Genomic DNA, 27510 nt, shown 5'->3' with positions numbered 1-27510 from the left:
CTTGTATCGATAGTGAAGATAACTTCGAAGTCTAATTCATTCAGACCAAGCGAATGCAGTGGGCCGCATATATTATAACACTGTAAATTCACTTTCTAGTAGGAGCCTAAGCTGCTTTGGGATGTTAAACACTATAAAGCATAAGCCAAACCAAAATGATGGAGTGCCACCCAAGGTATAACATCCGGTAATGCCTTAGAATGCTCATAAACAATATTAAAAAGATGACAGAGTCACGAAAATTGTGTACGCGAGCTAAATATCAGCCCCACCTGGGTGGTGCAGTGGTAAGACGCCCGACTACTGTGCCGGAGTTCCCGGGTTCGAACCCGACCACGGCAGCTGCGTTTCGATGGAGGCGAAAAGAAGTGGAGTCCGTGTGCTGTGCGATGTCAGCGCACGTTAAAGGTCCCCAAGTGGTCGAAATTACTCCGCAACCCTCCACTACGGCTTCCCTTTCTCTCTTTCCACTTTCACTCCCACTTTCATCCCTTTCCTTACGGCGCGGTTCAGGTGTCCACAGAGCAAGTGCGACAGATACTGCGCCTTTCCCTTCCTGTGAACCAATTATAATATAATAAATATCAAATGCACTACTGTCCGATAGGCGGAATTACAAACGTCATATAATTTACATACGCCTGAAAATATCTGAAACATGTAATTATATGCACGCTATAACCGATCTGAGTATCACGAGCACGACAGCAATCGGGTGGGGTGTTCGATGTCAGGGCACTCTGTCATGGCCAAAACAAATGCTGTGTTGATTCAGCCCAGCCCCATTGCATTTAAGCCACGTGCATTTATTTGCTAACTTAGAAAGGCAGCGAAATTTAATGCCAAATGAGAGCTACAGGGAATTAAACAAAAACATGCCTATAGAACAAAGCGGCACTCGAAGGCGTTGCGCTGAAATTTTGTTGCATTTTGTTTTTTTCGGGAGCGAAAGCGCTAAATAAACGGGTCACGCCTGCCTTCTCATTTCATCGCGGAATGCATTTTCCCGTGTGGTTCCGCTGTATTCTGTAGCGATGAATTCCGTTCCGCTTGCATGCCTTCGCATGCACTGTACACGCGCAAAATCACCTGACGGGCTGATGGACATGGTGACCAACATTCTTCGCTTCTTTTTCCGCTTCCGGCATCCCGGTCGTTCTTCCAGCGCTATGCACATGGAACGGGCTCACGCACAAGGCGCGCCTCACACTCGGCGCGGAGGCAAATTGAGCCGCCACGACTCGGAAACGTGTGTCGGGGTGCACGGGTGGACAGAGGCCCGCTGCCGGCTGTGTCGGTGCAGCGAAGGCCGGCCGGCAGCCTTTTGCTGGGGAGTATTCTTCTTTCCTCCAGAGTTGGTGCAATTTAAGGCAGAGAGAATGAATGAATGAATGAATGAATGAATGAATGAATGAATGAAGGAAGGAAGGAAGGAAGGAAGGAAGGAAGGAAGGAAGGAAGGAAGGAAGGAAGGAAGGAAGTTAGGAAGAATGAAAGAAAGAAAGAGAGAAAGAAAGAAAGAAAGAAAGAAAGAAAGAAAGAAAGAAAGAAAGAAAGAAAGAAAGAAAGAAAGAAAGAAAGAAAGAAAGAAAGAAAGAAAGAAAGGAAGAAAGAAAGAAAGAAAGAAAGAAAGAAAGAAAGAAAGAAAGAAAGAAAGAAAGAAAGGAGACAGAGCATGTTGACAAGCTAATTAAAAAAAGAAGAGTAAAAGCATGGCGTTTTCGTGCAATGTTTAGCGGCATGTGCTGTTTTCTGCACAGAAGGTCACAGATAAATTTTTTGATCGGAAGCAGCCCCCTGAGAAGGCGTGAATCTGTTCTAATTCGCAATTAACCGTCTCCTAAATGATCACGTAGCAAGATGTCTCGGAAGCCAGTAAGACTCTATGTCTCTTCCGTGTCCTCTCTCATTATTCTCTACTGCCTTCACGCTTCATAGTTTACCGCTTCTGTTGCATTCAGCGAAGATTAAAGAATTCAAGAAGTAAATAAAACTAAAGTTGCCGCTTTAGATCAATGTCTGCAGCGGATAGCACGTTCACAGCTGCGCCTGATCGACTATATTGACAATCAATATCAAAGTACGCAATGTGCGGGCCTCTAGCACTAAAGATACACAAGTGCGATGGTAGAAAACCTGTGATTTCAGGAAACTCTGTTAGCTCCTTTCCGGGGCTTTATTAAGGCCATTAAGTGTCACGTGTGCTAAGAATGATGACAGGATAAAAACAGGCATGAAGGCCAGAAGCCCAAAATGGAAGGAAAGGTATTTGTAGACCGGATACCTAATTATTCCAAACCCCTTTGTTCGTGATTTCCATGCCAAAGTTTCGATCAGGTCCGGAAGAACTAATTTTTCATATGTCGCTTATATACGGCTTAATAACGGCATAAAGTCAAATGCTTAAGAAGGCACGAATTCGAAACTACGTGCGCTTCAATACCGGTGAGCCCGCCAAAGACACTCTGGGCAACGCTTGCACCTCGGGCTTTTGTGCACAAAGCAGCACCTGTCGCATAGTTACCGGCTTCTCCAAGCCGAAAACACAGCTGCTACCTGTTTACGTCCTTGCCAGGCGAAAAGGAGACAAAGGCCCCGTGCCAATCATGGTGACTCGGTTGGTGCAACAGCAGGTTGACGTTCAGGCTTCGTGAAGATAGAAAGCTTATAGCTTATAAAAGAAGCACAATGTACGGCCATCGCACAAGCAGTGTGGTGCATGGACGTCGCTTTACTGTCGTGGGACTGCCTTTGTGCAGAGTCGGCCATATTATTTCTCAATTCATAGTGCACTGAACACACAAATGCGGCGGGGATCATCTACAAATTCCCGAAGGATTAGAAATGAGAAACTGATTTCCTTTCTCAGGTCAGAGAGGAGAAAAGAAGGGGGGGGGGGGGGGGGGGGTAGGGGGCGTAATTTTAAAATACCGCGAAACGCAAGAGGGTACGAGTCGAGAGTGCCACTCACAATAATGCATGTCCGCAAAACGTACCGCAATATTTTTCTCGTTTAGCAGAATATCAATGGAGGATGGCGGTACTTGAAAGTTCGCTAGTTTTCTAGTTTTTTGAATAACTTAGTAATAAAGTCTGCTACGTCATTCCGGAGGCGATCTATATTTAAAACTCCGCTGAATTATGTGCTGTGCAGCCATGCATACAGTCTCGCTATCCGCTGGGTGTTTCACCGAATAGCGCAAGCTTCTCGTACAGCCTGATATACTGCCGCATGAACTCAATATGCATACTTATGCCGGTCGTTGAAAACATGAAGCCGAGCCAAAAACTACATTCGAAAAGCGCTTCTCAAACTTCTTGGCAAGAGAATGAAAGAGAAAAGCCCACTGTAGTATGCGGCGACACAGACAACTTCTCTGAGCAGACGGATGATTTTGGTAGAGGTGCTCTGTGAAATCGGAAGACTGCATTGAAATATTTTGGCTCCATATATTCCTATAGGCTCTAAGCCCTCTATTCACCCCCAGTCGGCCCACTTGGCGACAGCAGCGCCACCGCCTCTTGCTTACGTCACATGTCGGTGTTAGTCTAAAACACATATAATGCCACTAGAGCATGCTGTGCGCAGGAGAGGAAGGGAATGCCCTTGACTGTATTCGCAATACATAAACGTGGCAAAATGTACATAAAACATAAAATTAGGTAGTGAGAGGAGAACGATCCCGTTGACAATTCATGAAATATCTGATTTTTCGGAAACACAGGCAGCAAGATAGCTACGCACCAGCCGAAATCTAGAGGTAAGACAGAGAGGACATAGCAGAAAAGCAAGAAAAAAAAAGAAAAAAAAAAATGAGAGTCATTCTACAGGATAATAACTTGAATCTTGCTGCTCCCCCTTAATAAAAAGATACAAGCCAACAAAAAGGGCGGCTGTTTAACGTAACGCTCTCGTCATAGCGCATTAATCAGCGAAAGACGTGATAGTTTTCATTCGGCCGTTTGAATTGCATTTTGCAGCGTGGTCTACATAGAGTGAATGGCTATAGTGGGTGGTTGTTGCCGAGGGCACCATCCTCAGGTTGCTCTGTTATCTACCTGCGTAAAAACCTCCACCTTCCAAGGTGGCCACCCTATTGCGTTCTTTCTTCCAGCTTCTTCCTCCTCCTCCCTGCCAATAGACAACGGGATTGCCCTTTCCCTTTGCCCCTTTTGTCATCTGTATTTAATTTAATTGCAATTTCAAAGCAATTAAATTCGAATGAATTAAACTAAAACATGTTATAAACCAGTTTATTTTACAAACTCCGTGAGGGCTTCTCCTGGTATTCTATGATAGAATGCCGATCTGCAATATAGCTGTGCTAATTTTAATCGAGCTTTCAATGTAAAAGACGGCTCTTCAGGCTTCTATATAGATCATCTGAGGGTATATGTATACGCCCGCTCTCGACTGGACTGTCCCGCGCCAATAATTTTCCTCATTGGCCGCGCCTGGGCCGCCGCAGCGCCAGATCGTGCGGCGGTAAGACAGTGTGAAAGCTCGTGATTTTCCAATTGCCTCATCGATTAGCCGTAATTAGAGGGCCGCGGCGTACTCTTCTGTGGGTGGGTGAAATGTTCACGACGTTTACGAACGCATGCACTGGGAGTCTGACGAGGTATATGTCATGACTACTCTCCTGCTGCACTGCATGTACCCATTTTCCCATTTTATTGGTCTTCTCGAACAAAAACAGAAAAAGAAAAAAAAAAAAAAAGGTGGAGGGAGCCCACACCAGCAAAAGCTTTACCAGGCTTGAAGTCAATTAAAATAAATAAAAAATAGCAAAAGTTCGAGATTAAAAAAATCTTTTATTTAAAGCGGCCAAGTAAAAATATAATAAGAAAAAACTTTAAAAAAAATCTGAATCCCAAGGACGCTGGCCTTTAAAAACAAAAGGATTCCAGGAGGTAGCGTCCAGACCTACAAAAAGACAAAAACAGAACCGGGAAAGCAAAGAACTGCAGGATTACAAAAACGACAAAGAACATGCGATGAGAGACACAGACTTACACAACACAAAAACATGAGAAAAACGAGACATTGGAGTAAGAAAGTAAGCGGGATACTCCATAGCAAGCAGGAGAGGTGAAAAATGGAGCTTGGTGGTCTCCTATGTCATTGTAACAGTAGGTTCAAAAAGCAAGAAAAAAAAAGCACATAGAGTAGCAGAAGAATGAAACCCAAAAAGAAAGTCAGATAAAGCGCTGATAAATCAAGCACAAGGGAGAGAGGACAAGAGAGAAAGGTATAGCCGAGACAAAATAAAACAATAAGAAAAATGCAAGATAACCTATAGACAGATGCAGGAGACGTCCATCACTATACCAGGTTTATATCATAGCCGAGAAGGCCGGAAAAAATGATGCTAAAAAAAAATCCTAAAACATAACTATACAGCAACCCTATACCTGACAGGCGTGGACCTGGCTTAAACTACACACCCGCGGTACGAATACGCAGCGCTTCGCGAAGCGCACCATTGCAAATAAGTCCTGTCGCATATTATAGATGACACGATCCGCTTTGACCCCCACAACTGTTATTTTCCATCTCTATATCCCTCGGCATCCTTTCATGTTAAGCGAACCGCGGTGCGCAGACGAGTCTCTAACTAGGCCAGTCTTGCTTCCTTCGAACACACCTACCGAAATAAAAACAGAACGGAAAACTCCTCAGTGCTCACAACTATAATGGCACCCTTTCATTTTCTAACGTCAGCAGAGCGTACGCGAGTTGTCAGCCAGCATTAGGAGAGGAGAGCGTTAGAAGCTTCCTAAGGACAAGCATCCGACCACAATGCTTGACTGGACTACTTCTCATAAAAAGCTTAAACAGAGCAAATGAAACAATGAAAAATACTGCATAAATTCATTTCCTCTTGCCCGTTCCGTTATCTGAGTACTTTTTGCTTCAAAAAAAAAAAAAAAAAAGAGAAAAACTTACGCCCGATCTGGCTATCGAGGGTCTATGTAAGCATGAAATGAACTGAAGCAAAGGCATACCGCGATCACGGCTGTTCGATTCCTGCAGTTGATACACGTTTCCCCTGACGGAGCTTTTGAGTATCCGCCGTGAAGCGAGGTAGAGTGGCGCCTCCTCAGTTTTGCGCTACGAAAGCTACGCAGAGTGAAGGAAGATGAGTCTTGACGCATGTCCGATTCTCCATCAGCATCAGAGAATGTAGGCACCAGGGCGGGTGACCAAGGAAAGTTCGTGAAGAGCTTAGGTTCACATTCGGTTCGCCTGCAGTGTTCTCCTTGGCGGCGCGCCGACGCCAAAAGCATTTCGCGTTTGAGAAAACAATTCATCCTAGACAGCAGACGCAATCGGAAATCTTGCGAGAAACATTCAACCCACCTTGCAACTGACTGAAAAATCCCTAGCCATGTTCTCTTATCTCATTGGCGCTGCTGCGAAGTCTCCTCATCTAAGAAAACTATCCTCCCTTAGTTCAGTCTCGGCCGATAACAATGTGCCCGAATGTGACAGCCTGGAAATCGTTCTGGCCACTGCGCAAGGGCATTCGCACATTTGGGTTAATGGGAGTGATGCTGGAGAGGTGAGGTCCTTGCCCTTAACTGGCTGACATCACGCCGTAGTGAATTGGGAAGTGCGCCGTCTTTGCGCTGAGCGATTGGAGGAAATGTCAACCTTGAGAGACGAAAAGCATAGAGGGCGCTGGTGACAGATGAGTTGACCATATTATACTCGAATGTAATGATATCCATCCGGAAGTTGATGCAGGTGCAATTACTGTTCCTGAAGTTCTGTTGTTTAGAGATACCAGTGGCCGGGTGAATGAACCTGTGGTGGAAGCTAGCAAAATACGATAGGAAAATTGGTGGCTTAAAAGCAGAGAAGTGACATAAGGTTAGTAATGTAGAAACAAAAATTTAATAAATAAAGTGATGGTTTAGTTAACCCATCTAAATCAATAATTAAGATATAGGGAGAAAAATGAGCATGATAGCTACTGCTACCACCCCGTTTCAAAGGGGACGCTCCTATATTCCATCCATAGATCTTCCATGAGCGCTGCTTCATTTCTCGTGGCGCGTAGAAAACACGCGCGGTGTCTGCTTCTGTACTTCGTTGAGTGCGTTGTTTTCTCCTGTGTCAGGTTGTTTTACGGCCTTGCCATGGTGCAATGTGAAGAGAAAGGCGGAGAGATGTCTCGACCAGATAAACTGCATGCGCTTGACAGCGTGCAACACCGGTGTTCAAATGTAATCTTGTTCAACTGGTAACTGTAGATCTTACAGATATATGAATGTATAAAATATAAAATTAACTGAAAGTTTGCACAGCTTTCATGCTTTATAGGCTAGCTCAAATTCTTAGTTATCTCACATGCTGACAGCGTATATCACCGACAATTTTTAAAAAAAGTTAATTCGAAAATTCGCCTTACCAACAATTCCTCACTGTCATATTGGGACGCCCTTTAAAAGCGACACCGTAGTAGTTAGAGGCTGAGAAGATACATAGCTGTGTCGGCATGAAAAGTGTACAAAATATGTAGACACATTTACCTGCAGGCTGACTTGCCGGCAAAGCCTAGGAAACGGCACGTTTGATAACATAATTAGGCGATCATTATAAGGGCGCTTTACCCAAATATGCGAGTAATAGGAAATCTTGCGTTTTTTTCACGGCAGCTTATCCACCTTTCATACTACTATACGCTGGTCGCAGTTGTTTTCCTGTATGCGCCCGCTTTTTATTTTTTTATTTACCACCTACGTCTTATATATTAGGTTAATTCTATAGTATATAAGCAGGAACTTAATTAAACTAGCGTCTTCGTAACACCAGTATTTTGCACCCTGATGACCAATTCAGCACAAATTTCAGCTGCAGAGACAACTCGTCATGCTGTCTGCTCCCCGCTCATAGCACAAATCTTACACCCAGCGTTCTCTGGTGCCGCCTGGAGCTTTCATCGCTGAAATGATCCGCACTCCACTCGGAGAGAGCCCCTTCTCAATATTCCACTATACTGCAGTCATGATGACGATGATAGTGGTGATTAATAGTCATCATGATTTTCATCAGAGCCTGCACAAGCCCATTGTTGGCTTGGGCAGGCTCGTATTTGTATGTCATTTTTGAAATAAATAATTTATATATATATATATATATCAAGCACGTGGAATGCATTTGGAGACTCAGACCTACCCCGATGGCCTTTAAAAACATAGCGCAAATAAAGACACGGATGAGACAGATGTAGACGGGACATCTTCCTCGTCCGTGCCTTTATCTGCGCTATGTTAAAAAAAAATTGCTACAAACTAGTCCAAACCAAGCATCTGTGACCTCCGGTGGCAATGAATTTAACCAGTCTGGGCAATTCTGTCCCACAAAACTTTATTTTTCATTCTCTCCGTCTGTGTGGCTTTGTCATTCTCGACAGTGCATGTGTCTGCATTGTATATTGCACGTTCTGTGCAAGTCGATTTCCTCGTGTCAGGTCGTTGGATTCCTTTTTTTTTTTTTTTCTGTGAAAGATAGCTGGTAAAATTAGATTAAGACATCTGAGTGTGCAAGTTCATAGAAATCGAAGGTGCATGAGAAGAAATCTGGTAGAAAACAGGTCTAGGTAATGTCTTTTTCGCTTGTGGCGCGTTATGGGCATCTGGCGGCCGCATACTTTGCATAACGAACGATTCCTAATGCGCGGATTCGCTATCACCGCGAAATTATAAAGGCCAGCCGATCATATTTTAGTTCGACTTGTCTTCCTGAGTCTTGACACACAGGAATAGTTATCCGGGTAATGATTCCGCCATGCTTAGCAAAATGATTCAGTAATCAAATTTCACGATTCTAAATTCACTCATGTCGCGAATTTTTTTATTTTGTTGCTGTTTTTGTTTGTGGTATAAAACGCGTTACTTTACTTTTCTCATATTGAAAGGTGGCAATTGATTATTGTTCATACAATGCATCTCTGTGTTTAGATCTACTTGGAAAGGCTGTCATTACCTATAGAGTCACTGTAATGTTATAGTGCCTAGAATAGCTAGTATATTTCTAGGCGCTATAGTAATGTCATTTTACCAGCTGCCGGGGCTTTTGTCAAGCTTTTTACACAGGTTTTGTCGCGGTTACATGTTTTTAACTAAATAAAAAAATTAGTTGTGGTTTAGTTCTGGTTAGCCCTAGGTGAACTGTAAAAGCAACGGAAGAAGCTTCTTTTGCCTGTTACATTATTCCCCTATTACGCTCTATCAGTGTAAGGTGCCACATTATTGGGGGCACTTAAGCTCATCCTTTAAGGGTACGAGGCGAGAGCGTAAGCTACCAGCCCACATATAAAGTCACGCTTCAGCCAAGCCATATGGACGTGCCTGCGTGTCGTAAGGGTAACGAGAATGCAAACAGTTCTGGCAGGCTGATTCTGATATCACCCTCCCGTATGAAAGGAGCGTCCCGATTTGGCAGCTCCTGCCCGTGGCATAGGGGTAACGTGAATTCAAAGTCATGGCAGGCAGATTTTTTTTAGAAGACCGTGGCTACGCCTCTTCACGGCGGAACTGCGGCCACTCAAGGTTTCAGTTTGGCTGTCGTAGTATTGTTTTCGCAATAAAAGGACCTGAAATGAAAATAACACTGAACACGCCACCGTCGCTTTTCCCTGCCTCTTACTTGTTTTGACGCGCGTCGAAAGCGCCATGGATCGAAACTTGTACGCGGCACCGGAGCCTCTAACGAAATGAATGCTTGAAGCCGCGGGAGCTCGAAGCCTCTTTATGGAATGTGATGCGTCTGCAGTGCATCCAAAAAGCTGCGATAGGTGCTTCCTCTTACTATTTCACGCCTGTGCTTAATGTTGCTCTTTGCTGTCCCTTTTTCGTTTTCTCTCTTAACCCAGAAATATTGCCTCAATCTGCGGTGAATGCTGCGAGTGTGCCGGCTATTTCTTGTCTCTGTTCACTCCCCTCCATCGTCCTTGTAAGTTTAAATGCTCACACCGCGCGGCGCTTGATGTGTATTTTGTCGGCGGTCGCTTTATCTACTAGTGCGGCCCGCCGTCTAAGCATATCAGCCTGCTTTTTTCCCCTCGGCGACTACGACGAGTTCTCTCGCGGTAGGGACGCGACGTGTGTAACAAGAACTCGGGGCGCTTTCTTTTTGTTTTCTCTTGATCTTGGCCGCTATATATTTCTTTTGCTGTCTCATTAATTGCTTATGTTTTGTGCGCTCCCAACGTAAGCTGTAGGTAGAGCGCTTTTATAGATGTAACCACACATTCTCTTGGCAGTCCAGGTGATGAACTGCTTATTTCTTTCCTGCTTTTGTGTCCTTGTTTGTTCTTCCATGCACTTATCGCATTGTTTCACTATGATGGTTTTCCTCTTTCTGCTTCTTGTAATATATTATTGTGGATAATTGAAAAGCAATCCAAGCAACAACGCGAGAGTCAATGTAGAAGCGCGAACATTATAAATTTGCGCGGTTTGAATACTTGCAGCGTTAGAGCCCGATTTCCTACATGAAAATAACAAAGATTAAGATGTTGTTCTCGGCCTTCTTTTATGTTCCAAATTCTATTACCTGGTAGGCATTCGCAGTGTCCACAATGCGTATAATAAAGATTCGAAATAACATCGACCTACTCCGCAGACCTTACTGAGCAACAGTTAATCTGGGCGTATAGGGAATTTTATGTTGTTGTTTTTTTTTCTTAGACGAGAGTTTGAAAACATTCCGAAGACGTTGAGGCGTTACTCCGTAGATGTTACTGAGCAACAGTTAATCTGTTGGGCGCGTATAGGGAATTTAAGTTTTTCTTTTTCTTAGACGGTTTATTTCGCTTTTAGTTGGCAACTGCAGTGGTAATGTTTACAATATTGGCAAATATTGTTTCGAGTTGTCTCTAGGTTGGCGCGTCTACTACACTGCCATCTAAAAGCGCCAGTCTGATTTTCACACTCCGTCCATAAACCGAAAACAATCACGCCTAAGGTGTAAGTTAGGTAGGAAGTAATGTTATGAAATTGAGAAATTCATTAAATTGGCCTGAAACCTTTTCTGGCTAATAAAGTACACCACTTGTTTTTCTGATTGCTGGATAAAGATGTGCGCCATATATGATATCTCGTCTCCCTTTCTCCATTATTCCCTTGGAGCAAAGAACACGGCTGTGCCAACTCCTGCGGTCATACCAAACTGCGCATCGTAGGTTTCCAGTGTTTGGGTTAGCGTTTACTTCTTCTGCGAGAGTACCATTATTTATATAGCGTAATACATTTTTAAAGATACGAATAGTGAGCGATGAGTGGTTCGACGTCGATCGACGACTCTGAAATTATGTGCGCGGCTAATTTTATCCCTCGCGAATTAAAATTATATTTACTAGTGTAACAAGCAAGCAAGATGTAAACATACCGCCTAAAACACGGTTAACACTATAAAAATATTCATAGCATCTGGAAAAAAATGTGGCTTCTATTTGCCCTTGTATGTCACTGTAAGTCACTGTATGTATATGCTTGTATGCGCAGGTCATCGCATTTACGAGTAGCCACCTCGTCAAACCACCTCGAACGGTAGCTTTTTGTGGATTCTCCCTCTCTGTACACAAGTGAAATAAAATAATTTAAATTCTTATAGGCCTAATTTAAGTAGCGATATTCGCAGCTGCCTTCTAGAGGGATTGAGTCCAACGCTATCTTTCATGTGCGTTTGTTTCTTTCTCGGGCCACTCTATTTTCATCATTTGAAGGAAGGAAAAGACAAATTCTGCATACTTCAGGCCTCGAGGATGAGAGGTGAATGATGAGAAAATTACATTATTTCGTTCCTGCTTCCTATTGTCTTATTACACGTTATCGCGTGCTCATGCTTGCAAGGTCACCTCCACAATTTCACTTTGTTGTCTGGAAAACCATGAAGTTCCTGGAAGGCAGCAGTCATTAAAACACATGCGCGAGTATGACGCTTTGTGGTTAGGCCCCGGTTTCTAGATAAAAATTAATTCTTTAGAAACTTCCGACGCCTAAGCCAGCATTTTTTTTTCTGCTTCTGAACTTCGCAAGCAAGGTCACGAGGACCGCAAGATATCTATGTAAAATACGGCATTAAATTCTTTCTGTGGTGGATTGTGCTTTGGTGGCCTATAGTCGTAATTACCTTTATCATTTTATAAATGGTGTCACTGGCGCCTAGTAAGACGGCCACCTATGAGTAATGAGAAACTTGTTTACCCTGCGTCTCTCATAGCCTGAGTCGCTTTAAGACGTTAAACCCCACAATACAATACATATAAAGTTGTTTGCCCAGCTGTTCGTCTGTTCGCTTTGCTCGGTGTACTTCCTGTCACAATATGATACGAGCTGAACATGCCCTGTTAAATATATATGCAGATACTGTTTGAAATGTAATCGTACGCCTAATTTGTATGTTTACGTAATATATCAAAACCACCCGAGGTACCGTAAACTGCAAGCACAAGATAAATATAGTTGGTGTAATTTTACGGCACAAATTATGGTCAGAATGGGCACAGTGTCGTATGCTCTCCTTTCTCAATAGCTGTCATAATTATAACACAAACGTTCACAAAGTATCAATAAGAACCTCGAACATTTAAGTCACAAGTATTAGAGTCAACGTCAAAGCTATTAAATTTTGTTTTGCTATTATTGCAGTCTCAGGTGCTTGCATTGTAATGTTTTTTATTACAATACTATCAGTGCATCTATGTCTGCCGATGTAGCAGCCAGTATGCATCCCCAATTATCCTTCGATGCCCTTGTTGTTAGTGACTGAAGTACAGTGCTGGTTTTATTGAATACATGTCTGATAGTTCAGTTCATTCTATATAAGTGCTGCTGCTCAATGTCTCATTTTTCTTTTTATAGTTACTGTCTAATGTATGCTCTTCACTTGGTTCAATTGCCGTTTTGTTTTACTGTACGTTATCCGCTTCCAACAGACGGTGTAAGATCCGTCGTCAAGCTGGTCGTCAGGCGGCTTTTTTGTTTTATCGTGGCATCTATTTCCTTACATGAAAAAAGATGAACTGAAATTGAAAGTCAGTAAAAAGAAACTGTTTGGAGTGGGAAAAAAATGTATAACACGCGCCAGTGTGCACAAGCAGCTTTCTTCTGCCACAGCATCATTTCCGGCGCGAAACCGGCAATAACTCTAATATTTCGCTCCTTTCTATAAACGGCTGTCTGCAGTTCCGCTGACGTCTTAGCATACGGCTGAACCAATTGCACCAGCAGCGAGGTGTCCATGGAGCTTATTATTTCACGGCAGGGAAAGAATGGCTCTAGACAAAATTTCATATGTTTGATTTGTTTCCTGCTATATCCTCATTTATCCACGTTTTTAGGGCGGAAGCTCTACTTTTCCCCTGCCAAACTTCAAGGTGATCTGGCGCATAACATTTAATCTTCAAGGGCGCAGCGGTGGTGTGTCTGTGACGTGATACCACGTGACTCACCGCGCCTCCCCGCTGCAGGTGCGACGCGCAGAGCCGGCAGCGCTCGCTCGCCTCGCGGAACTATGGATGTGCATTAAAGTTTAAAAATTACACAAGAAACGTGTCTAACCATGCTTATCCGACCTTTCTATCTGCATTACTAAGTTCAGCCGAATTAAACCACATCTAATTCATTTTACCGAGTAATGAAGAAAAAACAGGATACTACAAGAGCAACTAACGGGAATGCCATTGTTTTTGTGATAATTTTAAGCATTCACCTATCATAACCAAAGCGCGACAATTCCTGTGCAACATTGGAAGTGGGCAGTAGCAGTACAAGCAAATGGCGCGCCGGTCTGAAGCCAGATCGCTACATTAAAAGACTCCAGCAGGACCTAAAGGAGCGAAGATTTCTCTCTCTCTCTCTCTCTCTTGTATCCGAAAACAGGTGTAGTTCGCGCCAGAACAAAAAAGCATACAAAAAAGAACTGTATAGGTAGTGGGATATAGTGATCAAAGATTGAAGAGCGGTAGTGCTGGGGCGAGGCATTTGGGGAATCCTGGCCTGTGGTTACAAGCACAAGTTTCAGGAGGTGTAGAAAAATTTACGAATCGCAAGAGCAGCACTGTTTACAGATTTCACTTGAATGTTGTTTTAAAGCAAAAACTAAAACATGCTTCATCTTCTTTATTATCGTTATCACTATAGGCTACGTAGCATACGGCGTATGATATTTCACGTCTCAAAACGACATCGGCTGTAATGGACGCTGCATGCGGAAGGCTGCGGATCAATCTCGGCCACCTGGAGTTCTTTAACGTGCACTGACATCACACAGTACGCGGGCACCTTGCGTTTCGCCTCCATCGCATCTCAGCTGAGATCATTTCCGGATTCCCTGGCTCAATAGTTGAGCGTTTTAACATCTGAGCCACTGTGGCGGGGCTCACTATGCATTATTAAGCGACTAAAATGTTATACAGGATTGCGTACCTTACTGGCCTTTTTTGGAGTAAAGAGAGCTGATATATCTTTTTTAGTTGTTCGGTGCCATTCCTAATTATCGGACAAATCACTGAACATTTCAATTAACAAAATAAAGAAAGAGGCACGGAAAATCCAACATGTTAATAAAAGCTTTCCATATTTTTTTCTAACCAGCTTTGACAATTCTGAAACTGTTTTTTTTTTTTTTTCAGTCATAAACGTTGAGTGCTAATTAGGGTAAGTCTTGCGAGGGTGGAAGTTAGGAGGAGGACGGCTTCTATTATATTAATTCTATAGCTGCGCTGTACGAGTGCCGTTAGTTGAAGTCGTCTACGAAATGGTATTTGTCAGAGACGCAACTTCACAAGAAACCCGTTCGGATTTGGCCGCTTGAAGCCAGGGAGAAACATTTAGCAGGCCTTATTGAGGGCTTAAATGTTCGACTGGGCGCGCGGGATGTGTATTTATAGGTGGCGGCAACGGCGCCATTTGGTAGTGAGTGACTGGATGGGTCGTAAAAAATAAAGTTCTGAACTACGCCGCAAGACTAAACAAACCGTGTAGCTGAGCTCACGTCCGTGCTTAGTCAATTACAATTATGACTTTAAGTTCCAGAATAAAGTGAATGAAATTTATTTAAACCCATTACACTACAACAGATTGTGCAGTAGCATTGTTAAACACATGGCGTTATCGGTGCTGGCGTAAGCTATTCGCCTGAAGGATAAATCCATTTTCGGCGTCGTATTATAGTATGTTGATTAAACCAACAGATCAGTCTCTCACGTAAGCCAGTATGCTGAAGTTTTCCGAGAAGGCCTCCTTGAGTTAAGTTAGTTACACTTCCCAGTGTTTTCACCCAGACGGCAGGGTGCACATCAGTGCTGGAATAGGAGTGTAAACGGCTACACCGGACACGCGCTTTGCGGCAACTAAGATATGTCGATAGGGAGGAGGAGGGAAGTAAGCAAGGGATGTTAACCAGAAAGACTTCCGGTTGCCTACCCTACACTGGGGAAAAGGGATAAGGGTATTGAAGAAGGGGAGAGAAAAAGGACTTGGAGCACAGTCACAATTTGTCACTCAAACCGGTGGCTATCAACTACTAACTAAACAGCGCCCTGTATGCCTTTAAGGCAGTCTATGTGGCCACGTACAAAGGATGTTATCCGCCGTTACAGGGCGAAGATCGAGGCGGCCCGGCGCACAATGGGACAATTATGTCTTTCATTCACAAATGCAGGGCATTCAACAGGAGATGTTCAGCTGTCTCTTCACAGCCACAATTTTCACAGGCAGGGCTGTCCGCCATTCCAATCCGTAAAGCATATTGGTTCGTGAAAGCAACATCGAGCCATGAACGGCACATCAACGTTGCTCCTGGATGAGCTATCTTATGGGAAAGGCGACGGCGCAGTCCAGAGTCCAGTGCACGCCCTTAGGCTGCGGTTGCAAAACTCTCAAGGGATCACTAAATGTAAATAGCATGGCGTAGGCCCCAGTTACAATAGAAGGGAACAAATAATGTACGAATACACCTACAGCGCCCTTTCAAGAAGAAAAAAAAGAAAAAATGATCACTGCCGCAGATATGAAAACTCTTCTGGGGAGAAAATAAAGGACTTGCAGCTCAAATAGACAATCACTTCCCAATCCAGATATCTCTCTTAAAAAAAGTTATCTTGCTTGAACCGCTATTTCGCTTGAACACCTATGATCTATCTACGCGCGCCAATGAGCTTTTGAATATCAGGTTTCCCTTCCGGTAGTGAAGGTAGTAGTGGCGTTCTAGAGTGCTCGTAGAATCGCTAAAAGAAAGCACCACTATATAAAGCGAGGGGCAGGGTAGGTGCAATTAGAATAATTCGCGGTCGCTCCTTTACCTGCCCTTGAAGAAAGTCAGGGCTGGCCTTGGGCTTGCCGCGCCTCTCGGGAGCACTCGAGCGATTCGCTCTCTGGATGCGCATAAGCGGAGACATCGTTCATTGCGCATACGTGCCCCGTGCGGAGGCAGAAAGACAACGCCGCTGTATGCCCCGTTCGTCCGTGGCGTACGTTTGCGCATTTTCAGCGCTCTTTTCATCGCGAAACGACAGTGACAAGCTGTCACGCTTGCGCGCTCCTCTTATTGCCCTTGCATGTGACCAGGCAGATGCAACGGAGGCCCCTGGGCGTGTACACCAACCTTGGCTAGCATACATGCAGCGTCGCCTGTACCATCCAGGTAGACCGTACACGTGCACTACTACGTATTTTCATTCAGCAGCGTTACAAGCAGCTTTATTCGGAAGAATATGAGCCAATTGTCAGGCTCTTAATCGAGTCATTGCTTTATGGATACTCGTTTTACCTTCAGTGTCTTGGACGAGGCAGGGTGCATGTAGTTAGCTACAAAAAGACCAAAATACTGATATTCAGTTTCACCGTTTTCTTCTTTCGCACATGTGTGAGAAACACACCTTTTTGTCTGTTCCGAAGAAGTTTTACAAAAATTGACCAGAAAAGGCCATGAGAGGCTCTGAAATTTCAAGACATGATCAGATGGTTCAGCTCAGCACTAATCATGGATTATTTATCTCTGCGCACGGTTGACTCTGGTTTCGCGTGGTTTATTTTCTCATTCCATGGTTTGGCTTCATTTCAATTGGCTCAGATCGGTCGGCGTATGCATGCACGGTAGAATTTTCATCCCAAGTTAATTCCGCCGTGGCACGTTGTCTCGTGATGTTACACTCTCGGCCGACCCAGTCACGAGCGTTGCTGCTGCACGAACCTGGAAACCAAACACACCAAGTATCTTAGAACTACAAAGCGCTCGGAAAGACAAGGACGAAAGACATGTACGGTACAAACCCTACTTGCAACTTGCAACCCAGTTTTAGGATGCTATATACCAACTAGCCCAGCAGACAACTTTGTTAAACGCAAAGGAAGCCTTGTGATTGGACCGAGGGCCCCATTCACTGACGCACCAAAAAGGCGAGCCACGCTTCACGGCTCCCATTCAAACCCGAACTACAGTGCATCATGTTATTTCGAAAAGGCGGATCTTTCCGTCTCGCTTTTCCTTTTTTTTACCTTTCGTCGTTCACGGCACAATGCTGAATGACACCCAGATGGGAGGTTGCAGTGGTTAAGGCAGCGGCTAATCAAGAACGTTTCCTGCGTTGGATTATCTCAGTGAGTTCAGCTCCTGATTCAGCATCATCATTAACCTAATTACACCTAATTCAGGAATAAGGCCTCCCCCAAAACCCTTTAATTAACGCAGTAAACTGTCCCGATTGGTTGATGTTAAATCACTGTAGCTTTCTCAACGCTGTACGCTTCTGGCCAGACGTAGTGAAAAGAATGGAGCAGAATAAGCGCTTCTGATGGCGCACTCAAGCCTGCCTTCGCCGCGACTTTTTCCGCGAAGATCTGCCATCGTGTTACGAAACTTAACTGCACTACAAGGAAGGTGAGCAGCAGCGCGCAGCCTGCTCGCAGGACTAATGTTTTCCCACTAGATTTCAATGGGTATAAGATAAGCTCCGACTGCCCAACGTTTGTATTGAGGCGGCGTTTCATGTTAAGTAAGAAGCACACCAGGTGATCTTGCGGCGGAGGCGCCGATACAGATATGGTTGCTCACTCTCCCTGGTATTGTTTCTTCCGCATGTTCCATCTGCTGTGGGTAATCTAATCACGTACATAGCTTGGCATGCGGCTATCCATGATGACTTTTATATATTAAAACGTGGACCAGATTGGTTGGGTTTATAATTGGGCTGACCGCCAATACAGGGGCGTGGTTCCCGCTGAATCGTGCAAGGAGTCGTGCCAGCGCTTCAATGCCTGCTTGATTGATTTTACTTTCGGCATCTTCTAGCTCCTTTTTTGTTCTTCAGAGCAAAGTTATTCAGAATAAATGAAATGGTGCTTATTAGCGCGTTTAAATATGCTAGGTCTTATGGTCTGGTTAAACGACTTTTATTCTTTTTTTTTTTTCCGACGACGAGGATGGTACTGGTCTTTGCGGGAAGTTGGCTTGTGAACACCGCTTGTGAATACCGCTTGCGAATACCGCTTGTGAATACCGCAAATACAATCGACTGCATTTAGCATACGCTCTATCGCACAATTTCCAAACCCCTAACTTCTAATTCGGTTAAACAGCTTTTCTATATTGAAGCTGCGCGTTTAGTTTATGATATGATATTCGAGTTTTCTCCACCATGCCATACCCGCACTTCCCTCTCAAGGTTGGATGCAGCTCCTGCTTGCCGACCCTTTCTTTCAACCTCCACACGGGTACTGGCGGTTCCTCGAAGTCAGTAATAGCTAGGCGTGTTTAGTTAGACAAAATATGGGTGAAGTAGTTCTCACACGCATTACTGGAACCTAGATTTCAGCCAGCCATGTGGGAAACGGCTGAAGTGACTACTCCACATTGTAGGAATACCACCAGAATGAGCAGCTGTTAAAAATCAGTACCACACATAAAGATGACGCACAGCTGGCACAAAGGCCTTTAGAAAGAATGTACCTACACATGGCTTCATCACCCACCCGATTTTCTAACGTTGGCTCGAATGCGAAAGACAAAAAAGGAAAAGTGAAGGCAAGGTAGAGAACCATATAGAAGACGAGTGGACGTATCTATCCCTAAACAGCGCAAATAATGATTGATAAATTGATTAGTGATATTCCTTTTGACAAGGTAGATTTTTATTGAAGGAATAGTTACTCATTATTATCAACTCCAATCGCAGCCGTAGCGCTAGAGGTGTCTTTAATCTTAACGCTTGGTTGTCATATATAGGCAACAGCGCCCTTAGTGGTAATAAGGATTAAGGGAAGAAAAAAATTCGGGGAAATACTTAAACTCAGCCTTTGAGGGTATGAATGCGACACCATAATGGGTTCCGCCTGCGGTTCCTCTTACGAATCCTCGTTAGCATACAGTAACCTTGCTGCGCACTTATACACTAATATCTAAAAATTGCAGGACGGTGCTTAAATCTTGCCAGCCCGGAGATGTCTAAAGCCACTTTACAGGGCTGTTTTCATTAACTACGTCGTGCACTGTCATCGATACTATCATCAGTATCGTAATCACTTAGTGCATCGTCATTTTCATCGCTGCTATCATCCCCACGTTATACACGGTGAATTACGATCTGTTTCCTATGAGCCCGGCGTGCATTCTTTCTTTGGCTATTATCGGAACCTCTTTATGAGTTGTGGGGGCAGAAATCGAAGATCAGATTTCAGTCGCTTGCTACAAGCGTTTCATAAACTTGATGATGAGGGGGCGTGCTGCAGTAGAGCGACCTATCATTTTGGACGAGGTTAAATCAGCTGTTTCTGAATTGCAGGTTCAGGAATCTCCTGGGTCGAAGTGTATTACTGGCGAGTTTTAAAAGCATTTTCGTCTGGCATTGCACCTGTTTTGCTGGGAGTTTTCAAGCATCTTATGATGCTGATTTTCTGCCTTCCACTTTATTTTCCGGGCGTACTATATTCATACCAAAACAACAAAGAATGTGGTCGCTTGAAGACAATTTTGAAGTATATCATCCAGTTTCCCTCTGCAATGTAGATTATTAAATTTTCGCTAAGGTCCTTGACGCCGTATGCAGCAGGTAGACACAAACTTAATAGGAATACACCTGGTCGGTGGCATTAGGGGTCGCAGTATACAAACCCATATCTATATTGCGCATTCGGTCTTAGAGACAGTGTGAGATGAAACTGACGAAGTAGCTATAATTCATATTGACCTAGCTAAAGTGTTTGATAAAGCCTATCGTGATTGTTTTTTCGCGATCTTGAAGCGTGCAAATATTGGTGATATTTTGCTCAAGGGTATGATATGAGGCTGGGCTATAAGAAGTCTTATACAGGGCTAATTGTTAACCAAGAGCTAACCAAACATATTCCACTGATACCATCTGTTCGCCAAGAGTGTCCATTGTCGCCTTTGCTGTTCGCCCCATATCTTGAAACTTTTTGTACCAGCATCATCAACAGTACTACTATTCGAGGTTTCTCCCTGGCTCAATGTGAAATTAAGATTTTGATCTAGGCTTATGAGGTTGCCCGCCCCCCCCCCCCCCCCCCCTTTCTTTTTTTCTTTTTTGTTCTGACAAAAAAAGTGTACTCGAGGTTTTGCATTGAAGTGAACAGTTTTGCGCTGTATCGGATTTGATTCTTAAATTAGACAAATCCAAAAGATTCTGGTTGAGTCAGGGGGCTACGAGGCCGAGTCTTTTTGGAGGCATAAGTTGGGATTGTGGCCCCTTACACTATACCTAGGAGCTCCTCTGCTTTGCAACAACGGGGCATGCTTGGATTCAGAAATTGTAGATACTAGGTGACACGCTCAAGCATGGATGGGTCAGTATTTTTCGGTATTTGCTCATGCGCAAGTCTGCAAAAAAGTCTTGTCTGCAAAGCTTGCCTCCGTCCTGCAAGTTCTACATTGAGCGAGAAGGAAGGTGCAGGCAATACACAGAATACACACATCATACACCTTTTGTATGGTGCTCCCACTGGGAACTTATACGCCGTGATAACTTGTTTATTCAAATAGAGTTTTGGCAGATTAGGTTTTCTTGACTTGTTCGTATACCAGCTTGTTTCGTTTTCTTGTTTTGTTTTTTCAAATCGGCAAACTATTTCTTTTTAATAGCCGTGCTTTTTAGGCGTCTTAGTTATTCCTTGCCTTATCTATTCGGACCTATAGGACAGGGGCATGAAGAGATTCTAAGGGAATTCCTTAAGGAGGTTGCGGACAACTTCAATTTTCTCACTGCGCGCTTTTCTTTAGATTATCTATATAGCCTATCCAGAAGGCAGATGACCGAGGTTCTTACTTAGTCTTTGCTCCTCGTATCTTTTTATTGGCAATCTTATCAGTAATTATAGACACTAGCATTTTAAAGCGTGTTAAGCGCTTGCGCATTCAGTCTGCTGCAGAAACTTTCTTTTTTAAACTGAACACATCAATGCTCCCTGTTAAAGCGCGGCTTCACGCCAAGCAGATGTTTGTGCCATGGTCAGTGAATAGCTGCCTGTGTAACACGTCAGATACCATTTACCACTGCTTTATTCAGTGCTGTAACGTTGTGTTTTTCTGGGACATATTGCAGCGGACGCTAAAGGACATCAAAATCACTTCATATATCATTCGTTTTTTGACAGTTCGGGAAAACTGTGATGTAACTTATGATTTGTTTGTGTTAATGCGGCTATTGAGCCTATGAAAAAGCATAATTAAGGACCGTCATGCCGAACCATCACGATCAACGGAGTCTATATTATTTCGACAGCAGTGCGCTTTGGTGCAGAGAGTGTGTGCTGTCGTGGAAGAGGCACCTAGCTGGCTACCGCATCTCGATGCTTGTGTGCGCCTCCCTGTGTTTTGGCGGGTTTGCATTATGCAGCCCAGCGATTTGAGGCATGAGCTGTTTTAGTTTCTGCTCCTCGTATGTTTTCCCCCGCAATAAAGACTAAAAAAATCCCGGCGTGGAGAAGTGGTTTGCGAGTTCGGCTGGGAATCGGTGAGGCAGTGGTTCGATTCATGGTGGAGGCAATTGTTTATAGGTGTCGTTGCGAAGGACGTTTTCTGGTTGAACTTTCTTTGTACGACACGCATGAGATAAGAAAGACTTTCGCCTTAATGTGTGTTTCTATTTTCTCACATGTATTCACCGGCATACAGTTAAGCGACATCGTTATGCGAAAAGCCATCCGACATCGATGCCACTGGGCTTTAACTAAGTATTGCTTACGTCAACGTGTCTACGCAACCCAAGAGTATAACATGTCTGACGCGGTTTTCATCTCGAGCAGTAGTAGTTGGAGGCAGTAGGATTAGGAGTTGGCTCCAAACAGTGTTGTACACGTTTTTATTGTCTTTTGAATGATAAATAAATTGACTTTAATTTGAATTTGAGGCTTCCCTGACTCACTCCGAGAGCACACAGTTTATGCTGGCGACGATAACTAAGCAGGTGGCTGAGGCCAACGGAATCCTGGAATAATGAAAAGCGACAACTGAAGCTCCAAATCTATCAATAATATCCCCCCCCCCCCCCCCCCCCCCTCTATATGACATGAATATTTTTGCTATACTACTACCGAGGGTCCCGAGTGTTCGATTTCCTCCTCAATCTGCCATCTCGAAAGCGATACCCGAGTTCGCAGCTGTCGCAAATTCGGCCATGTCGGCAACTTCTCGCAACGACAAGTAATTCGCCAAGCTTTTATCGCCCGGCTGTGTCACCTGTGTTACCTGTCCAGCTCCCAGAAGCATGCCCGTGATTTTTCGTGCACAACGTCGGCAATGACGTCACAACACCAGTAACGCGCCGACGCCGGATTTTCTGAAACATGCAATCTTTTATGCAGCTGTGTTAAAAGGCGAAATTTCGTCAAAAACGTCGGTAAAGCTTCATCAGATGCTCATATTAATGATAACAGTTTTTTTAGAATTCGCGAGTTTCCTCTCGTGTAGATAATAACATCATTCAAGAGACTCACATTTCAGCGACCGAGTGCGTTAGCAGCACTGCCATGAAGGCACCGGCATCTCTTCCCTTATCCGAGTAAAAAGAAAAAAAAAAATCACCAACTTTGCCAGAAAGAACAGTGACCCTCTTCTTGAAGCGCCTAACAGGCTTCCCTATGAGAGAGAGCGTTTCTTGCACAAAACAGTGCAGACATTTGAGGAGCACTGCACCGAAATTTGAGTACAGACACTGAACGATGTGAGGACGCGTGCGATGCGAATTGCCTTTTGTGCAGACGAGATCGGGTCGAGACACGCGATAGCGGCGCCTATGCAAATGATGGATGCATCCCTATACTGCTGCGCCAAGAAGTGAAACGCGCGAGTGTAAAGGACAGCGTGTAGTTGTGCTCGCAGAACGCACACGCGCCGCTCGCGTACCCCCTCATGGTTGTTGTTTTTGGTTTTTTTTTTTTTTTTTTTTTTTTTTTTTTTTTTTTTTTTTCGCTGGGCGGCAGCTTCCGTCTTGATTTGGTTGCTCCCGCTGCGCCATAAATCACGCGCCGCTTCTTCGTCTCTCCCGCCGCCTAGCCAGCTCTTTGCCAGGCTGTAAGCAGAGCTCACAAAGATGCCGAGTGGAGCATTTGATGCACGAGGCGCGTGGAGCAGTAATTTACGTGCATTCTTTCGGGGAGGAGAGGGGAGAAACAGCGCACGAACACTGCGAGGCTAAAAAGATATATATATATATATATATATATATATATATAAACGAACGTTTGCCTTTGACTCGTAGACTGCTCGCTCCTTTAAATATATATATATCAAGGAAAGAAGGAAAGAAGCCAACAGTCGGCGAGGCCAAGGAAAGCATTGGGGATTGTACTTTGTCTTTTTTTTTTTATTTTTACTTTGGTAATCACATAAATTAGTAGTGTAATCTGTTTAGGGGAAAGATAAACACAAAGTAGAAGGAAAAACAACGTGCCGATGGTGGGGACCGAACCCACGACCTCCGAATATCGCGTCCGGTGCTCTTCAAACTGTTATATATATATATATATATATATATATATATATATATATATATATATATATATATATATATATATATATATATATATATATATATATATATATATATATATATATATATATATATATATATATATTGGCGCTTCTCTCGCCTCGCGACTGTTAAAGTGGAAAAAAGAAAACTGGCTAAACTAACCAGCTGCCTAGTTGAATAGTCAACGTGAAACAGAAGGCTAAGCGAGTGACAGCAGCTTGGAAACTTAAATTCTCGGCGATAGAAAGCTGAATGAAGATTCATTATGCATGAGGCGGGAGTAACAAAGCAACCGAAAAGTCTGCGAGCCGCTGCCGTACCGCAGCGCTACTACTGCGATGCGGAGGAAACTCGTCGTGCTCTCGAAGGTCACCGCCGCCGTAGAGAAGCCTGACTGGTAACTTTGCTGTTGGAGGTGGATTTGATGCTATTTTATCCGGTTTCCTGTGTGGATAACTGCTCAGTGCCATAAAGAAAAGGAGGATTCGTTGTCGGGGAAAGGTATTGAAATGTGGCTCACGTATAGTTGCGGACATAAGTAAACGAAGCACGCTTTTCCGTTCAAATTAAAATCACACCTCCCGCACAGGAGATTAGAAACCTATACTTGTCCAAGAAAAAGGGCACTGGCATCTACTACCTGTTCGCGCATACCCCGACTGCAAGTTTCAATTATGCAACGCGTGAAAAAAAGAAAAAGAAAAGGAAAACGGTTTTTAAGCGTGCTCCATTTACTTTTGTACGCACCGGTACATGCGCAGACGTGCTACGAGAGTTATATAAGCAGATGATCAGTAGTGGTGAAGGGAGGAGGGCAGATGAAAACGCGGTAATTACTCTGGGGATAAAACTTGAAAGCGGAATAGTCGGAGGGAGAAAGGTGAATGTTCTTTTAGGAAAAACTCACAACTGCGTGTTGAAGTGATGGACGCAAGTACTGCACAGTAACTTTTTTGACTCGGAGCTTTCCAAAGTAACGTAGCGTAATGTTTTAACATTATCATACGTAAGGAGTCTTAAGTGTCCATGCCGAATTGTATGCTTTATCACAATGAAGCATTTTTTTACCGTCCCGATTTCAATTTTACCGATGTTTATTGATCAATCTTAACAGATCCACAGGAATACACACTAGAGTCTTCATAGCTGAAATCGTTTGGAAAGAAATAATTTTTCGAGAGCTTTTTGGATCAATTTAACACCCTTTCCTTGGCGTGAAGGTAGCGGCATCTATGGTAATTTCATTTCATTGGAAACTAACATATTTATTTTATCTCCTCGCGTTGACACCTTGCTTATCTCTAAACACATTCTTTTTGAGACCTGCGGTGAAATGCATTACTCCTCTGGCTGATCATAATGTTAGAGCATGAAATCGACTTTTGAAAGTTCTATAGTATATCACACAAACTCGGCGAATCGAAGTTGTTGAGAATTTAGACTGGTGGCTAACTTCTTGGATTATGGATTAAAACCCGGCGTATTTTAGGTGAACGCCTCCGGCCTCCACCATGGGGGATGGTATAGAGCCGCAGTTGTCTACCAGTCTAAGGCAATACAAGGGCATACTTTTCAAGCCCGGGACAGAACACGCACGAATGAGGTCGCCATTGCGTTGGCTGCATTTCATCTCACTTCCAAACCAAACCAATTATTTCTGATTCGCAGGGGGGGGGGGGGGGGGGTATCATTTGGGCTCTTGCTCACATGGGCCTTCAGGGAAATGAGGCAGCTGACGACGCCACCCACGCGCTTTCTCACCGGGCATTCCCCTTCGACCCCGATGATCAGGAACGCGAATTCACTCCAGCTTATTCTTTCAAAGATATTGTTTTACTACATCCATCTGGCCACGGCATTTATCCCCGCCCGTGTAAAGGCCTCTCAAAGGCGGAGGAGCGGCTTCTGCTCCGCCTTTATACAAATACTTTGCTGTGCCCGGCAGCTCTCAAACACTTCGACCATTCTTTCTCGGACAGCTGTCTGCACTGTGCGATGAACTCTTCGGATATTTACCACATGATGTGGGCCCGCCCCTCCAACCCTGCTTTCCCCCCTCATCCCAACTCCACCCGGGAGGACTAGGAGGCGACCCTTCTTGGCTGCTATCACCTGCAGGCCCAAAGCTATAGTGGAGCGCTCTCGGGCAGCGGCTGACGCCACATGAATCCCATATTAGGGACTCCACCTAGTGCTTGTGAGCACCAACTCATTAAGGGTTGATTCAATCACAACTCCCTGTACATGCTCATTGTTATCAAATGTCTTTCTCTTCCTCCAGGGAATTCCACGTGAGAGGAGTGATGGTGGGCCGTCCAAACACACTTGAAGAGAACCTGTGACAGATACTGCGCCTTTCCTTTCCTGTACACCAATTATATGTAGCACTGCAACGAACGCCGATAAGAGGCAAGCGATGAGAGGCATATGATAGGAGAGGAAGGGTAGGCTTTCGCCTTTCTCCTCTTGAGAGACATCTACGAGATCCTCTTTTTACGACGTTCCCTCATGATAGCCGTCAAAGGGAGCTAAAAGCATCTCGTGCATAAAAATATGTTTTACCTTGCACGCTGAGCCCCGCCGGGGTGGTGCAGTGGTAAGACGCCCGACTACTGTCCGGAGTTCCCGGGTTCGAACCCGACCACGGCGGCTGCGTTTCGATGGAGGCGAAACGAAGTGGCGTTCGTGTGCTGTGTGATGTCAGCGCACCGCCCGACTACTGTCCGGAGTTCCCGGGTTCGAACCCGACCACGGCGGCTGCCTTTCGATGGAGGCGAAACGAAGTGGCGTCCGTGTGCTGTGTGATGTCAGCGCACGTTAAAGATCCCCAGGTGGTGAGGGAGAACGTGCTGCGATCGGACGCCGGCGGACGTGCTCTGCACGGGTCTGACCACGACACAGTCAACAGACTGGGACGCAGCTGCCGTGCGGCGCTCAGACTTTGCAAGGCGATTGCCCGGGCTACGGAGCTTCTGTGGAATACCGGTTTTTCAACGGTAGGCCCAATTTTTGGATTTTATCGCCACCCTTGAGTCGCCTCGTGGGAGCCGAGCACTAAGCCTAGCGCTAGGCCTAACGTCGCAACGTGGTCGGGGCTACCCGACGCACGTTAGACGCCGAGACCGGCCAAGATGGTCACAGAAGAAAAGGAACAAGAACTGGAATATGTCGATATGACGGCGCCAGAAGATGAGGCTGATAAGCCGGCCTTTCAAACCGGATGGTTTCGACGTGAAGGCAAAAGATACGTGTCGGAGGAAGATGGAACGCAAGGGCTAACCAGTCAAGGCAAGTTCAAGCCCAAACTGGGAAAAAGGCTGGCGAAGAGAGCGGTGGAGAGGAAAATGATTAATCTACCAAGCGGCGCTATAAAGCTGCTCCTCAGACCGAGGGGCGGCATTACGGCGAATTGGGGAAACATAGAAGAAGCAGAAGTTGCTGGCGCGCTAGCGCAAGAAGCTGGAGTCGACCTCAAGGTACTCATGAGAGAGGACGTGGTCTCAATTAA

The sequence above is a fragment of the Amblyomma maculatum genome, chromosome 2 (genome assembly GCF_055883805.1).
Source record: "Amblyomma maculatum isolate TAMU_Amacu chromosome 2, ASM5588380v1, whole genome shotgun sequence".
Taxonomy (NCBI): Eukaryota; Metazoa; Arthropoda; class Arachnida; order Ixodida; family Ixodidae; genus Amblyomma; species Amblyomma maculatum.
Note: the sequence above shows the minus strand (reverse complement) of the source record.